This window comes from Phascolarctos cinereus, unplaced genomic scaffold, assembly GCF_003287225.1.
Source record: "Phascolarctos cinereus isolate Bilbo 61053 unplaced genomic scaffold, phaCin_HiC Scaffold_9;HRSCAF=440, whole genome shotgun sequence".
Classification (NCBI taxonomy): Eukaryota; Metazoa; Chordata; class Mammalia; order Diprotodontia; family Phascolarctidae; genus Phascolarctos; species Phascolarctos cinereus.
In genome coordinates, this window is record NW_027556402.1 from 216873785 (window position 1) to 216892250 (window position 18466).

Consider the following 18466-nt stretch of genomic DNA (forward strand, 5'->3'; position numbering starts at 1 on the left):
ATTCCTCTCCCCTAAAATCCCCCAACAATAACCCCACGCATATCTTTCTCAGTGGAGGACTTTGCCTCCTACTTTACTGAGAAAATTGAATCCATCCTTCTCTCATCCTGGATATGACATTCATTACTTATGGTACTTTTTGATAAGTCATTTAATGCCTGTGGGTCCTAGGTTCTTTATCTGTAAAATGTACTGCCAATCTCACAGAATTCTCGTGAAGAAAGCACTTTTTAAACCGTAAAGCTCTATGTAGCTATAATAATTATTAGATCCTCTCTTCTACCTCTTTAAAAAAAAACCTTCTACATCAGGGATTCTTAAGCTTGTTTGTGTTATGGACCACCCTCTGACAGTCTAGTGAAGCTTATGTACCCCTTTTCAGAATAATGTCTTAAAATGCAAAAAATATGTAGGATCACTGTACAAAAGAAATCAACGTATTGAAAAAAAAAAGTTATCAAAATATTTTAGCCAAGGTTAAGAACCCCTGCTCTGTGTTTTCTCCCATATTCTCATCCATCTTGCCAATATAGTAAGATGAAGTAGCTCTCCTCCTTGTCAAAGTAAGACTTGTGCCACAATCCCATTTCAGCCCATTTCCCTGTAGCCTTGTTCCATTGCTGATCTATTTTCTCATCTTCAATTTCTCCTTTTCTACTCAATCCATCTTGACTTCTCACCTTTGTTGGCACTGTCGATTTTGCCTCCACGCCCCCATATACCTCCCCCCTACACACACACACACATTCCTCCTTCATACTCTCTTCTCCTCATGTGATCTCCCCTGTCTTGGTCAAGCTGGGATCTCATCTGGCTCCTACTTAAGAGGTCATTCATTCTTGGGTATTTTCTGTACCTTCTAATCTGTACAACTCTTATTTTCATTTGCTGTTTATCTGGATAAGTGGATTAACTCATTGTTTGTTACTTGTGATATTCTTTTGTGTAACCAACATTTGGTGGGAAGGAGTTAAACCTTTCCACTAAAGGAATAGGTATAAGCTTGGAGTAAGCCACTCCCACTTAAGGGACAGGGACCAGGGAAGCAGCTTTTTGTTTTGAACCAAAATTGTGCCATAAGAAAAAGTAATATTTAGGGGGTAATATTCAAGTCGAGTACCCCTCTTTGAGGCTGGAGAACAGAGTGGTCAACTTCATGGCCCTTTTCCTGTTCCTCTCAAACCGTGGATCAGTGTCCCTTGGAGAGGAGTGGGCAAGATTCCAGAAGCATCTGTCAATGCCTCCTGCGAACCACATTTAGACAAAACATGTGGACATACATAACCTACCTAGGCACACACCCTTACTTCTCCCCAAACACCAATCCCGTATTTCCTCTAGCTAGTATGTTAAACTTGACTTGCCCCATACCAAACTCATCTTCCCCTTAAACCTACCTCTCTAACTTCTCTATTTTTGTTGATCTTTCCAGTCACCAAAACCTTGGGGCTATCTTTTAATCCTCTCCCCATCTGACCCTCACATAAAGTCATAGGATCACAGATTTAGAATTGAAAGGGATTTTCAAGGTCTTCTTATTTTCAGATCCAAAGCTAGCATGTTTACTGTTCCCATCCTCCTTCCTGGACTATTTTCCTAGCCTCCTACATGGTCATACTGCCCTCCTGCTCAGAGACCTCAGTGCTTCACCATTTATTGCAGGATAACATCAAAACTCCTTAACTTGACTTTTTGGGCTTTGCACAAACTGGGTCCAGCTTAGCTTTATTTCATAGCATTACCTCTCATGCACTCTGTGTTCTGAACATAATCCCACCTCTGCCATCTCCAAGACCTGGAATCAATGATTCCCACCTACTCTAACTTCTCTTCCTGTTGAATTTCTTGTCTTCAGGAGGCTGCTGAAGATTGATCTCAACTAGAAAAGACTGTCATTCCTGCAGCCTTTCAGTTCACGTCATTTTCAATACATAATGTTGAATTCAGTTTCAGTTTACCATGATAGTTCACCAGTTCAACATAACTCCATGCAGTGTTGTATTACAATGTGTAGTTATTTTAGTACATGTCTCTTCCTCCCTATGTGATATAGTAAGCTCCTTAAGGCTAGGGATTGTTTAACATTTTATTCTTTGCACCTCTAGCACTGAATACTTGCATATAATTGGACACTTAATAAATGATGTTTGGTTCAATTTTCAGAAAAAAATTAGCATAATAATATTAAATCATATGAAAAATAAAAACATCCAAAATACTATTACATCAATATATGCAGAAAAACCCTTTGACAAAGTATACATGAATTTATCTTTACAAAACCTACAAAGCATAGGCATAGAAGGGTCACTTTTAATATGATAACAATCTATCCTTAATTCCCAAAGCTAGCATCATAAATAATGAGGAAATGCTAGAAATTTTTCTAATAAATGCAGAAATAAAGCAAGAATGAACCCTTCTCTGATATTATTTCACAGAGTTCTAGAAATGTTAGCAATAGCAACAAGGAAAGAGAAAGAAATTAAAGGCATATAGACTGGCAAAGAAAAGAAAGAGCTATCCCTATTTGCTGACAATATAGTGGTTCACTTAGAAAATCCTAGAAAATCAGCAAAGAGACTAATTGAAATAGTTGATAATTTCAGTAAAGTAACAGGATACAAAATAAATCCTCAAAAATCAATGACATTTTTATATAGCAATGACAAAGCACAAGAAGAAATAATAAATTAGGGAAATCTCATTAAAAATAACAAGTTAATAAAATATAAAGAAGTTAATCTACCAAAGTACATACTTCTTCACATACTTTGGTAGATATAATCAAGATACAATTGTAACATGTTTCTTAAAGAATGTTTGTTTAATTATCTAGATTATATTTTAATGTTGATATATTTTTCTTAATGCAGTGACCAGAAAGGTAGGCAATATAGCCACACCAAGATTGTTCATGTACCTTTTCCCAAGAGTGGGCAGAAGGCAATGACTTTGCTCCCTATTGCAGTAAGACCTAGTGGCAAGGGGACAATGGGAGCGATTACCTGATAACTGGGCTACTCTTGTGCAATGAATTTCCCATGATTTTGTTTCATCCTTATACTTGGTACACTTGGCTTCTACTATGTAAAGCAGTTAAAATATGTTACTCATGCTGCTAAGTACGGGGCTGTTTCTGGGCTTAGCCACCACTGGATTCCCAAATTCTCTGCCTTGCTTTCTGAGAAATCGCTGGGGATTCCCAAGTATATTAATGAATAGACTCCCTTCCTACAGGTTCTGTTGTTGTAGGCTCAAATGTCAGACACACAAAGCCCCAGGAGAACAGTGGGAGGCTTCCCACACAATGTATCACTTCAGAGTGTGGGAGCATCGATAGGAGGAATGGCTAAACAAATTGTGCTACATGAATGTAATATAATGTTACTGTGCTGTAAAAAACAATAAATATGAGAAATACAGAGAAGCATGGGAAAACATATGAACTGATACAATATGAGATAAAGAGGGTCCGGGGGGAAAATGCATCATGACTATAACAATATTAATGGAAAGGACATACAAGAATTGTAACAGAATGCTATGTATTAGTAAACATCAATCCTGGCCCTGATGAAGAGATGAGAAAATGTACCTCTTCCTTTCTTTGTAGAGATTAGAGACAATGAGTGCAGATCCCATTGGGATCAGTTAATGCATTGGTTAGCTTTGCTGAACTGCTTTTTTCTCTCCTTTCTCTTAATTATTTGATACAAGGGATGTCTTCCAGAGAGGGGAGGTAGAGGAGAGGGATGCATTTGAAAATGAAGGTGACATAGAAACAAAAAAAAAATCATTTGAAAATTTTTAAGAAGATTGTGGGGGGGAAATGCAAGACATGTTTATTCTAGCTTTTGTGAGATAAGAACAAGGCATTTAAAAAAAAATTCTGATCTGTGATGTCATATATATGGAGAGTGACTACTGTGGAAATTCCTTCCTCTGGTGAAAATCATCTGCATTTCAGTCCTAGAGAGCTGCCTAGGGCACTGAGAGGTTCAGTAGCTTGCTCTTGGTCACAAAGCTAGTCTGTATGAAGGCCAGGATTTCAACCAACTTCTTCCTGATTTCAAGGCCAACTTTCTATCCAATAAAACATGTTACCTCCCACAAGGGACTGAAGGTCTTATATACCAGATGAGTTACATACAAGCTGATTTACTTGTAGTAATAATAGGAATAATATCTCCCATTTATCTGTGACTTTAGAGTTTTAAAAATACTTTTCCTATATGACCTCATTTGATCCTTACAACCACCCTCAAGAGATCAGACAGAGAGATGTTATTATTCTTGCCACACAGATGAGGAAACCAGTGCTTGGAGAGGCAAGAGGCTAACCTGGATTATACAGTGAGCTAGAAGATCCAGGGTTTGTGCCTAGCGTATCTCAGAGCAAGAAAGCTCAAAACGCCTTTGAATTACAGTATGTGAGAGTCGGAAGGGTACTCGGCAGCAATCTGGTTCAACTCATCCAAAAGAAACTCCCACCACAATGTACCTGACAAATAGTCATCCAGCCTTTCCTGGAAGCCCTTCAAGGACAGAGAACTCACCATCTGGTTACTGCAGACCATTCCACTTGTCTGGAATTCTTAAGGTTTTCTTGAGGCCTAATTAGTTTCTCTGCAATTTCTACCCAAATAGAGTGAATCTAGTCACTCTTGGCACATGCAGGTCCTTCAAATGCTTAAGACAGCTGTCATTCCCCACCACCTTTCATCTCTCTCTGTCTCATCTCCTCCAGGCTAAACACCCCCAGGTCCTTCAAAATGATCCTCATGGACTACAGATTCAGGATCTTTACCTTCCTAGATGCCTCTTCTGAGGACTCTCCAACTTATTAGTGTTTTTAAATGTGGTGTCTAGAGCTGTGAACAATAAATGTGGTCTGACCAGGTCACATTACAGTGGAACTATCACCTCCTTCTTCGTAGAAACTGTGCCACTCTTATTACAATCCAAGATTATGTTTTCTTAATCTGCCATGCTACGTTTTAGACAGATTGAGTCATAATACTGATTAAACCCTCAGATTGCCTGGTTTACGACAACCCTCAATCAAACACTACAACACTGAAGGCATTCAAAAAAATATTTCCTAGCAGAACAGAGACAAAAGTGTGGTTGGTGATATGAGAAACATGAAGCCACATGGGACAGCAGTAGTTAAACTGCATTAATTAAGTTTTTCATAGGCTTCTAAAATGCCTAAGGTCTACCCAAGGCAGACACTTAGCCAAAACTTCTTTCTTACCTCCCATTGTCTATCTCTTTGCAGCTGGTGAAAAACGATAAGTGTGATAAGTGCTCAAGATGAAGCAGGGTGTAAACCTGACTCTGATAGCCAATCAGGAAATTCTCATCTTTGAACCTTCTGTGACTCATTGGCAGTAAACCAGGTGGCTTTGTCTGGAAAACTCCCCTGAGGACAACACAAACAAGCATTTGGAAACTTCCCTAAGGACGCAAAGGTGAAAAAGATGACAGCACAAACTTGGTCATTATGATGCTACTACCTTTGACATTTTTTGACTTTTGGCTCAAATATTGGTTTGATCTCATACAAACACAGCTATACATGTTATGGTTGTTGTCATTATTACATATGGGAAAACGTGCAAATGAAGTTTGGTAAATAAAAATGAAGGGATATGTATGATAATGAGGTAACTGATAATGCTAATGAGACTTCTCTAGAATCAGACTCAGTTATAAGAGGTGATAAGGTCATTGCATAAGAAATGCCTTAGTAAGGGAGTTCCCCCCAAGATGGCTGTGTGAATTGAGGCAAGCAGCCTAGCTCCTATACACTTTGTCCAGCAAAAACCTATTAACAGCACCTGAATAAATAATGAATAAGAATTCCAATGAGGAACTATGGTAGGTGACTTCTATCCATTCTAGAACTGTACAAAAAGGTTAGAAGCCTATGGACAATAGGAAAGGTGATATGCCAGAAAATACAACATCAACATAGGTAAACAATCCAGATGCCTTCTAGCATGATCAAGGAAACCTGTAGTCTGCATGACTCTGTGTCTAGAGGCAGAAAGAGGAAAGAACTCCTATGAGAAAGCCCCAAGGTAGTTGGAAACTGATAGTGTGGACCTTGAAAGCCACCAGGAGCATCAGTGACCAGTCTATAGTGCTCAGACCAATGCATCTCAGGCCCAGGGGTTCTGAGGTCAATAGCACTAAGTCTTGAGATGCCATAGAGGCCTCTGAAGAAGATCCAATACTCTGAACCTCAAAGACCCAGGGGGCCTAAAACCTACTAGCACTCTTTGCATTGACACCCCAAGAGGAGGAGTTCATCAGATGAATCTAGATGGCCCAGGACAAGACCAAGTCAATTCAACTGTGTGTGTTCTTCCCAAAGGAATGTAAATTTTGATTGCTGAAATCTTTCAAGATATCTTGGGGTTTACAGGTTAGATTTCTTTCTTAATTTATTGATTCGCCAACAATAGGTCCCAGCCCAAGACCCACTTGGGGGTTATTTGGGCCCTGACAGCTTAGAGTGAATGTAACTAGCAATTGTTTCTGTTTTGGCCAGAAACCCTGAGGATCTTTCCCTCCCAGATCTTTTTTTTTTTTTTGGCTAGGTAAAAGAGGCCATTCTTTGCCTCATTTCTTACTTAGTCTTAATCACTGAATGGCTTTACCTCAGACAAACTGAGACCTGGGAAAGACCTTAGCTTAACAAGACCAAGCAAGGTCTCCCACTGCATCTGGGACCATCTCCAGTCTTCCCAGTCTGTATCTTACCACTGGACCTAGATGGCTCAGGAGGAGAAAGTGAGGCTGGTGACTTTGCACAGCCCTCCTTCCCTTAAATCCAATTTACTTGCAAGTCATGACATCAGCTTCCTGATGTCATTGTCCTATTCCAGAATGAAGGACAAACAGCTACCTCCTCCTCGTCCTCGTCCCCTTCTCCACCTCCTTTCTGCCTCTCTCCCTTCCCTTTTTTTCTCTTTCTACCACTTCTGTATCTTTTACTTCTGTCTGTTTCTCTCTTTATTTCTGTCTCTGTCTATGTCTGTCTCTCTGTCTCTGTGTCTGTCTACATTGATCCCTCTATCTCTGTCTCTCTCTCTCTCTTTATGTCTCTATCTGTTCCTGTTTCTGTCTCTATCTCTGTCTCTATATCTGTCCACCTCTCTGTCTGTCTCTACCTTTCTGTCTGTCTCTGTCTCTGAATGCTGGCCCTTTTATTGAGGGGAAATTCAAAGGATATTGGTCCTACTTCAGGATCTCTCACAAGTAAACTGATAAATTTTTAGATTTTGGGGCAAATCACTTTACCTCTCTAGGACTTGGCACACTTGTCCAGAAAAGGAGGGAGATAGGCTAGATCAAGGGTAGGGAACCTGTAGCCTCGGGGGCACATGTTCCCCACCACTGGGCTAGATTATCTCTTGGATATTCTATTCTTCCTCCATCCAATGCAATTAATTGAATGCCTACTCAGAGGCTCTGGGTGTCCCTATTTTTGTATGCTGTTTTCAGGAAGCCTCAGATAGGGAGATAGAGTAATGCCTTCATTAGGGATATTGGCAGCAATAACTGCCACCTTCCTGCTCCCACAATTCTCTTGTCCTGCCTCCCTGATTAAGGTAACAGTTTATATAAATCCTTAATGCTTACTGAATGTGTGAATGAGTGAATGGATGTCTCCCAATACATGTACATTTCTGTTTCTAAAATATTTAGGGGTGAAAATATAACATTGAAAAGTTATCAAGAGTTTTGATCCTTACATCAGTCTACAAAAATCATATTTGATTCTAATTTTAAAGATTTTTAGAAGATCCAACCTGCTCCTCATTAGATTATTCCAGAGTCTAATAACCCCCATGATAATGCTATCAATTTAAAACACAATTTAATATATCTGCATTTCCATATAAATTTCTAATTTAAGTCCCATCCAAGGGTGTTTAAAAATATCAAAAAGATCTTTTTATAATCTGCTTGCACTTATGGTCCTGCTAACATCTTATAATAATTTGTGCCTTTAATGGAATAGAGGACCTTCAAACATTTCTGATGAAAAGACCAGAGCTGAGTAGGAACTTGGAAATACAAACACAAGAGTCCAGAAAAACCTAGAAAGGTAAATTTGTTTGAAAAATTGGACAGAAGGAGCTGTGTGATGATTTAGTGCTTACATTCTGATAGAAGAAACAAATGAGCCTTCAGAACCTTAATATCTTCAAAGAGAATGAACGGAGTTAAATAAGGGAAAGAGAGGACCTATGAGTAGATTTTGTTCTCTTTAGAGGGTTTGAAGATGGAAAAGAGAAAGGAAGATAAAAAGAGGAATACATTAGTGGTGAAAGAAGAGGTAAAATTTGTTATTTCTTATACTTAGGATGCATAAGAAGAGTACACAAAAAAAATAGAAGAAAGAGTGATCAGAATAGGTTTCAGATGAACTTTATTCTTTTCTCAAGGACAAAGGGGGCTTGAACAGATATAGAATGTGATGTAGAAATATGTCAAACTCAACAGAGAGACAATCAGAGAAGTAAGGGGAGGTTAAAGGAGAAGGATAATACCTAGGTGAAAATAGTTACAAGAAAAACAAACTTTCTGATCTCAAAGGAAAGATTAAAGAAAGAGGGAGAAGAAAAGCAAAGAACTAAATGGATGCTTTGGATTACCTCTCAGACAACTGAAGAATAGTTGAACAAATTTTGGCATATAAACATAATGAAATATGCCACAAGAAATTATGCAAGAGATGATTTCAGAGAATCCCAAGTAATATGGAATAACATAAGGTGAAGCAAATGGAACCAGGGGAACAATTTATACAAGGACAAAACATTGCAAAGAAAAACAACTTTGAAAGATCTGAGAACTCTTACCAATGCAATGACCAATTATGTCTCCAGAACATATGATGAAGCATAGTAACTGCCTCTGACAAGATGATGGACACAAGGTTCAGAAAGATACATTTTTGAATATGGTTCCTGTGTGGATTCAATTTTGCTTGACTTTGCTTTTTTTTTGTTATAAGGGTTTTCTTTTCCTCTTTCTCTTGGTTTTTATTTGGGTGGAAGGATCAGGGGAGAGGGTGCTAGCAATGATGGTGCCTAGAGAAAAAGAAGGCCATTGTAATATTTTTAACATGGAGAAGAGAACAGAGTATATTCAGAAGGAAGCATAGACAAGCTGGACAGTTTTTTGAAAGTAACACATAGAATTTATCATATATTTAAAAAAACAAGTGATATAAACTAGATTTTCAGAGTTTCATATAGAATCTTCTTTTTGTGTTCAGTGTATGGAAATGCTTTTCTTTCTTCTTTTTCTTCTTCTTCTTCTTCTTCTTCTTCTTCTTCTTCTTCTTCTTCTTCTCTTCTCCTTCTTCTTCTCCTTCTTCTTTTTGGTGTTTAAACTTAGAAATTTTTTTATCCAAAAAAACAATCTTGCATTACTTAACACACAGGATCCAATGTGGTTGTTGTTTGTCCTTTGTTTTTGAAAAGGACCAGTGACATCACAACAGTGATGTCTTGATTTGTGCATGAATCAAATTTAAGTGGAGCAGAGCTGCACAGAGTCCTCAGCCTCACTCTTTCTTCCAGAGTCGTCGAAGTCCAGTGGCAGGACAAAAGTGAGGCTGTAAACTCTGGGTGACTGGAAGGATGGAGGCGCTGTCAGTAGAAATAGGGAAGTTCAAAAGACGGATGGGTTTTTGGGAGAGGGAATGAGTTCTCTTTTTGGATATGTTGAGCTTGAGATACATATGAGATAGCTAGTTAAAATTTTCAGTAGATGGTTGGTGATAAAGAATTGGAGATCAGGAGAGAGATTAGGGCTGGATCTGAGTCGTGTGCACAGGGAAATGGGAGCTAAGCAGGTCACCGAGTGAGAGAAGAGAAGGAGGTCCTTGGAGACCTTGCTCCTACTGATTTTGTTTCTCATTATCCTCTTCATCTCTCCCACCCAGTTTCCTTGTTTCCCCCTGGCTAACTTGGTTTAAGCACACATTTATGACCTTTGGAACGGGTACTTTTTTCAGATCACACTCAAGGGGACCTTAAGCGTTATCTAATCCAACTTCTTCAATGGATGATAATAAGGGGGTGTGGGCAGGTCCTGACACACTATTTAGGCAACTCTAAGGTGGTAGGTAAGGATCCCAATAGTGAAGGGTCTGGGCCCTTATGAAGGCTGTGATGGTGCCCTAGGATAGGTGGTTCAATGATGGCTGTACCTTTCCAAAGGAACAATAGAGGGAGAGGCATCATTGATATTCCTTCTTCATTCTTCTGGAAATCAACAATTCAGGCTTATTTTAGTACTCAGGACTGAAGGCTTAGACACTGTCCATCAGGTCTTAGTAGGATTGCAAGAAAGATGATGCCAAATGCATGTTTATTCTCCAACCAAACAAAGCAATAAGTATTCACTGGACCTCAGAGATTTGCAGGCTGACCTACTGCTGGGCATAGTGTCAGGTTTGCTGATTCCTCTCTAGAGCACAAGCTCTGTGAGAACAGGTTCATGTCTCACTCAGTTGTTCTCAGAGTACCCAACTTTAAATAAAGGATTATAGGATTTAGAGTTGGCATGGAACTTAGAGGTCATCTAGCTCAACCCTCCTCATTTTATAGTTGAGGAGACTGAGGCCTGCAGAGGTTAGGTGACTTTTCCAAGGTCACTTGGTAGCGGAATGGGAATTTGAACCCAGGTCCTCTGACTCCAAAGCTTTCCACTCTACCATACTGCCTCTACCATACTGTGCCCGTAATGGGCACAACACTATGTTTTTGCTGAGTTAATTAATTGATTAATTTAGAGAGGAGAGATAAGCTTAAGCTACAAATTCAAGAGAATACCCATGGAGTAGCAAGAGAATAATAACAATAATAAGTCTTTTTCATAGGTTGCTTTACAGTGTTAAAGGATTTTCACATCAATTAGCTAGGGGGTATGTATGGAACAATATAAAGCACACCAGTCTCTGGAATCAGAAGACTTGTGTTCAAATTCTACCTCTGAGATAACCCGTATAACTTTTGGTTTTTTGTTTTTGTTTTTCTTTGTGAGGCAGTCGGGGTTAAGTGACTTGCCCAGCATCACACAGCTAGCTAGTAAGTGTCAAGTGTCTGGTCTAAGACCAGATTTGAGCTCAGGTCCTCCTGACTCCAGGGCCAGTGCTCTATCCACTGAGCCACTTAGCTGCCCCAACCTGTATAACTTTTGACAAGTCACTTTGCTTCCCTAGGACTCATTTCCTCATCTGGAAAATGAAGAGTTTAGACTAGCTGACCACTAGCTGGTTCCTTCCAGCTCTAGATTTTTATGATCTCATTTGATCCATATATTAACCCTACGATAATGCAAGTATCATTATCCCATTGTACAGCTGAAGACACTGAGGCTTAGGCAGCTTATGGGTCTTACTTGAGACCACATTGATCATTTAGTAAGTGGCAACTCTGGGACTTAAACCCAAGTTTTCTGGCACCAAGTCCAGTGTGCTTGAAGAACAGGCTACACCAGGCTGCCTAGCCCCTGATGCAAATGGTAATCTCATCTGTTCCATTGAACCAAGATGTTTCTGTCCCCTATACTAGGTCCAAGAACAAGGAATCATCTCTTACCTTTAAATTCTGGGTTCTGTGACACTGCTGTTCCTCCCTTACAGCTGCCCTGCCCAAACTTGTTCACCAGCCCCAAACCCCATGTGACCTTCTCTCCCAAGTGAGCCCAGAGCAGAAGGCGTGTGTGTCAATGGAATGCCTCTTTGCTGGGCCAGAGAAGGGTGGGGGAAGGAGTCCCAGAGTAGGATGAAGGCACCAGAGGCTCTCATAAGCCCAAGGGGATCATATGCATTTCCAGTTGGCCTAGAGAAGGAGAAAGACAAAGAAATGAATCATATTATTACAGATAAGGACAGATAGACAAACATTTCCTGTAAATGCTTCCATCCCTTACTTCAAACAAATGAGTCTTGGACCCTAACCCACTATCCTATTATGTCTGTTTCCACATGGAAAATATTTCTACATGGAAATTATTTTTCATCACATTCTTTTTGTCCAGAGTCATTTCCTAGGAAAGTCGGGTGAGTTGAGGTCCTTAAAAAGCTCTTTCTGCTTGCATCTGAGTGTTCAGTCTAAGGGACATGTTGAGAACTTGCCCAGGCCCAGGCCAAGCCCCAGCAAGGTTCCTCTAAAGCTCCAAGGGAGGAATCCAGCTGGCTCCTTGACCACCAGGATCCACTACTCCTGGGTCACCAAGAGCACTTCAGACTGATTTCTTTTTCCAGAACAACTTATTAGTGATGCCACAAGCTCCTTCCCTGAAGATGACTAGAGGCTTGCCCACCACTTATAAACATGATGTAATCTCTGCTGGTCTCCTTAACCTCACCAGCTACCATCAGAAGCTCACCCATCTCTTCCTCAAGATACCATCTTATTTCTCTCAAGTTTTTCACCTACCAAACTCTTTGAATGAGTTATTTATATTCAGTTCTACATATATAATTCTCCACTTCATGACCACTTACTGTTTCTTTAACTCCTGATAAACACATATATGCACATATTAAAAATGGTCTCATCAGCTTTACCAGTGACTTACTAGTTAACAAACCAAGTGATCTCTCAACAGTCTTCATCTTCCATGATCTCCATAGCTCTTGACCTCCCCCCCAACACACACACACACACACACACATCCTTCTTTCTTGACATTTTCTTCTTTTTGACCTGACTATGCCCTATCTTGATTCCCCTCCTACCATTCTAGTGATTCCTTCTCTGTTTCTTTCACTGTGTCCACTTCCTACTTCATTCCCCTTAAATGAAGGGATATCAAATAGCCCAATCCTCAGCCACCCATTCTGAGGATTATATTTATCCACTCTTGTGACTTCAAATATACATTCAATAAACATTTAAGTACTTGCACTGTGCTAAGTACTAAGGGAGATACAAAATTTACTTAAGACATGGTTCCCTGTCTTTATGAAGTTTTGAGCCAATCAGTGAGTCAACAAGCATTCATTAACCCCTTACTATGAACCAAATACTGTGAGTACTGCAGACACAAAGAAAAGCAAAAATGTAGTCCTGCCTTCAGGGAGCAAACATTCTAACAGGGAGTCAATATGTAAACAATTATGTAATACAAGATATAGACAATGTAAATGGTGGGTAATCTCAGGGGGAAACAGTAGCAGTAGGAAAGGCCTCTTGAAGAAGGTGGGGTCTGAGCTTTGTCTCTAAAGGAGACTAGGGAATCTAGTAGGTGGAAGTGAGCATGCAGGGTATTCCACATATGGGGGAGCATCCAGTGAGAAAGTATGGAGTCACAACATGTCTAGTAGGGGGTTGGGACAAACCTAAATAACTATCACAGACAACATCAAACGATTAGAGATAAGGGAATGATAGAACAAAAATGCCATGTAAGGTCAGAAGTGGCAGAATGTCACTGATTAGAAGATCAGGATAAGCTTCCTGGAGAAGGTGGCATTTGAGTTGAGTGAGAATGGCAGTGATTGATTATCTAAAGGGAGAAAGGGAGACTTTGAGACAGAACTGAGAGGGTGAGTAAGAGCACGGGAGCAGGGGAGCACACAGTACACTTTGAGTATATTAGTGTGGCTGGAGTGGAGTACATAGAAGGTATCAACTTTAATAATAATTGTATAATAATAGCTAATGCTTTAAGGTTTGCAAAGTGCTTTACAAATTTCTCAATCTATCAGCACAACAACCCTTCGAGGAAGGTGGTATTGTTAATCCCATTTTATACATTCAGAAAGTAAGGCAGGTGAGGTCAAGTGACTTTCCAGGATCACACAGTTAGCTAGGATCTGCAGGTAGGATTTGAATTCAGGTTTCCTGAATCCAGGGCTCTATCTATTATGCCACTTAGGGAAGGAGAAGAAAAACTTGGGGTGGGGGGAGATGTGGGATGAGACATAGCTTGAGAGCTGGAAAGGACCTCAGAGGCCATGTGATTTAATTCTCTCCTCTACAGATAAGGAAACTAAGTAGTTCATGGAAGTTAAATGACTTGCCCAAAGTCACATGAACATTATTTCAAATACCTGAATGACTGTCATGTGAAATAGAGTAGACTTGTTCTGCTTAATTTTAAAGGGCAGAACTAGATTAGAGTCAAGAGACTGGAGGGCAGATGAATCTAGCATGAGGAAGAAAGGGAGAAGAAATTCTTAGATTTATATTAGAGGCTTAAGGTTCTTCCCATACAGACAGGATCTAGACCTTGAGTGAGAGAAACAGTATCCTTGGCTCCACAGAATGATGAGTAGCTGTGGTAAATGTCCCCAGGTGCCAGGAAATCTCTTACTCGTTCCAGGAAGAAGAGCCCTGTAGTCATTGTTAGTGAGCCCTTGATAAAGTTTACTATCATAAAAATTCCCATTTAAAAAAAGCACTTTATGAAACATTACCTACTTTATTTCATTTGACCCTCACAACAACCCTGGGAGGTAGGTGCTATCATTATCCCGGTTTTACAAATGAGGAAACTGAGGCAGGCAGTGATTAAGTCCTAGGGTCACAAAGCTAGTATGCATCCAAGGCTTTGAACTCAGGTCTTCCTGACTGGAGTCCAGGACCATTGCTCTATCCACTTTACCATGTAACTGTGATTAGGACCAAGGCCTCATTAAGCTTGTGTAAGCTGCTTTACTAAGGTAGAGGTACAGGTCTAGAAAGAAAATATGTATAAAATTAATGGAGAAAAGTCTTGATCATGGAAACATCTACAGAAGAGCTTTGGATTTTAAATAGCAATGATTGAATCTGGGGGAAAGGCCAGATAAGAAAAAGCAAATCCACAAAGCGTGCACCTGGCACCTGGGAGCTTCGCAACATGCTTGTTGATTGCTTGTTTGATTCAGGCGGGGAGAAATGGCACCCCAGGAAGAAACCTAGAAAGAACTTTTCAAGGCTTACAAATTCCTGGATGGGAAACAAAGCGCTCGGGAATAGAATGTATTTTTCATCACTGCCGCCGACTGTTAAGGTAAGTGCTTCAGAGGAAAAAGGAAGGGTATGAGAAGTGAACAAAGGCTCATGAAGAAGATGGGACCAGAGAAGAGGATGTGATTTTCTGGACCATGGCTCAAGGTTCAGGGTCTTGGCAAAGTATCAAGTACCTCTAATGAGGGCCAGGCAGGATGTGTTTGCCTGGCAACAAGCTGATCTTATTAAAGAGGGTTTTCAACTCAAAAGAGAGGGGAGGGAGAAAAGGGTACCCTGTGGCCCAGATACAGCTGGTGCACCAGACACCATAGAAAGCTACAGTCAGAAAAACAGAATACCAGTGGAAGTTCTCAGTCATTCACCAGAGACAATGGCTGAGAAGTGGGGTAGAAACAACATGTTTCTTCACAATGTCTGTCCATCAATGTTCAGAGGGCGTGGGAAACAACAAGGTGAGCTCGACATTTAAGCATAAAGGGGTAAAGCATGACCTCACAGGTATCACTGGGACTTGATAGAATATGACCTAACATAATGAGAATTCACATTTCTGTAGCACTTCCAACTTTGCAAAATTCTTAAAATAGTCCTGTGAAATGGGTAGATCATTTATACTCCCATTTTAGAGATGAAAAAATAGTTGAGACCCAAGGAGGTAAATTGACTGTCCCAAGTCACACAACTAATAAATAGCAGTGTCAGGATTTGAGCTAGGTTCTGCTTGAATCTGAGTACAAGTCCAGTATTGTACTTTCCAGTACAACAGTGCTTCCTCTCTCAAGGCAAGGGATGTATACACCTTATTCAAAAGAAATAATGAAGGTAGGAGGAGGAGAAGAGAAACAGTATACAGATAACCATTTCCATGTAAATCCATGAATTCAGGATCCTTGCAGGGCAAAATTTGAAAGGCATATTTGGGTGATAATCAATGGTGAGAGAAACAGAAATGGCATCATGGTAAAAGCGTAGTGTGAGGAAGTGTTGTACCTCGAATGGTGTTCTAACTGAATCATTCAAGAGAAACTAATCTCTCCAAAGTTACCAGTGATCAATCAATCAATCAAGTAAGCGAGCACTAAATAACTGCTTAAGAGACACCAGGCACTGTGCTAGGCACTGGGGATACAAGTACAAAGAATGAAATCCCTACTCACAGTAGAGCTTATATTCTAATGGGAGAGATGACAAGTTCATATATACATATACGTATATTCATATATCCGTGAACATGAAATGAATAAATACAAAGTTGTTGGGGAGGGAGGATATTTATTAGCAGTTGGGGAGATCAGGAAAGGCTTCAAGTAGGAAAAGGTGCTTGAGAAGCATCTTCAGGGAAGAAAGGGACCCTGAGATGGAGGAAAGATGGGAGTGCACTCTAGGTATGTGGGGAGCCAATACAAAGGCACAGAGACAAGAGCTGGAGCATCATGTTGTAGGAACAGAGAAAGCCAGTTTGGCTTAATTGCTAAGTGTGAGAAGGGAAGTAATGGTGAACATAACTGGAAGGCTGGGGTCATGTTGTGAAGGGCTTTAAACAGAGGAGTCGATTTCTTCCTCTAGGCAATAGGAAGCCACTGGATTTGACCAAGTCGGAGAGCCAATTCGGTGCTTCAGGAGAACTACCTTGGGAGCAGCTGTGTTGGGTAGACTGGAGTGTTAAGAGACTCAGGAGCCTGTGACAATAATCTAGGCCAGCATCAATGAGGGCCTGAAATAAGGGGGTAGCTGCGTGAGAGGAGGGAAGGGGTCAAAGGTGAGAGATCTTGTGGAGGTAGAAGCAGCAAGACTTGACAAGTTAGCGGACACATAGGGTGAGGAAGAGGGAGTATTTGACGATAATGCTGAGGTCACAAATCTGGGTTAATGGAAAGATAATAATGCCTTCGACATAAATAAAGAAGAATGGAATAGGAGAGGATTGGGGAGAGAGGGGGAGGAAGATAATGAGTTCTATTTTGGAAATGTTGAGTTTGAGAAATCTAGGGTATATTCAATTTGAAATAGCCAGTGGTCAGTTGGTGATGCAGCACTGAGACTCAAAGGAGTTTTGGGGGTAAGATAAAGCTAGAGAGATATATAGAGACAATGATAATAGCTAACAATATAACTATTATTACATGGGAGCACTTTACAGTTGTTTCATTTCACCCTCACAACAACCTTGGGAGATATGTGATATTATTATCCACACTTTACAGATAAGGAAACTGAGGCAAACAGAGTTGCTCAGGATCACACAGCTAGTGTCTGAGACCAGAATTGAACTCAGGTCTTCCTGATTCCAGGCCTGGTTCCACTCTATCCACTGCACCACCTAGCAGCCACAGTGGGGGTGGAGGGAGGAGAAGTAGAGAGAAGGAAAGAGGGGAGGGAGATGAAGAGAGGACTGCAAAAAGTAAAAAAAAAAAAATCAGCCCAGGGGAGGAATGTAACTTGGGAGTTCAAGCCTGTATCATTTGCAAAGAACTGTTTTCATTGATGAAAACCATGATAATTTGAAGCTGTGTGCCTAATTGAAGGATGGAGTTGGCATGAGAGCTTGGGAGAAGAGACACCTTACTTCTTGCTTTAGAAGAGGACAACCAGTTCCAGACTCTATGGAGAGAGGGAGAGGAGAGAGAGAGAGAAGAGAGAGAGAGAGAGAGAGAGAGAGAGAGAGAGAGAGAGAGAGAGAGAGTTGGAAGGAAGGAAAAGGAAGGAAGGAAGGAAGAAAAGAAGGAGAGAAGGAAGAAAGAAAGAAAGAAGGAGAGAAGGAAGGAAGAAAGAAAGAAAGAAAGAAAGAAAGAAAGAAAGAAAGAAAGAAAGAAAGAAAGAAAGAAAGAAAGAAAGAAAGAAAGGAGGGAAGGGAGGAGGGAAAGAGGGAAGGAAGAAAGAAAGACTTTTAGAACATCTTTGAGGAACTGGTGCCTCAACATGTCCCTGATGTCCAGCTTGCCTCCCTAGAAAATTTCCCCTTGAGATTCCCCTTGAATCTCCCCTTGGGAAGACATGTATGAACTGATGTAAAGTGAAGTGAACAGAATCAGCAGAAAAATTTGTATAATAACAACAATACAATAAAGACAAACAACTTTGAAAGACAGGAATTCTGATCAAAACAAGGACCAACCACAATTCCAAAGAAGTCAAGATGAACCATTCTACCCACTTCCAGAGATAGAGGTGATGGATTCAGTGTAGATTGAGATATTATTTTTGGACACAGCTAATAAGGACATTTGTTTCGCATGAATACATATTTGTAGTGGGTTTTGTTATTCTTGCTTTCTTAATATGGTGGAGAGGAAGATGGAAAGCTGAAAACAAAATAAAATTGAATTTAGAAATAAAGAAAAAAAATTTCTCCTTGGTTGAGACTGAGGACTCTCTCTTGGTTGAGTTGTGATATATAGCTCCCAACAGCTCATTTATTCTGTGTATCATCTGGTATATTGTAATCTGCATGACTTCCTCTGATCTAT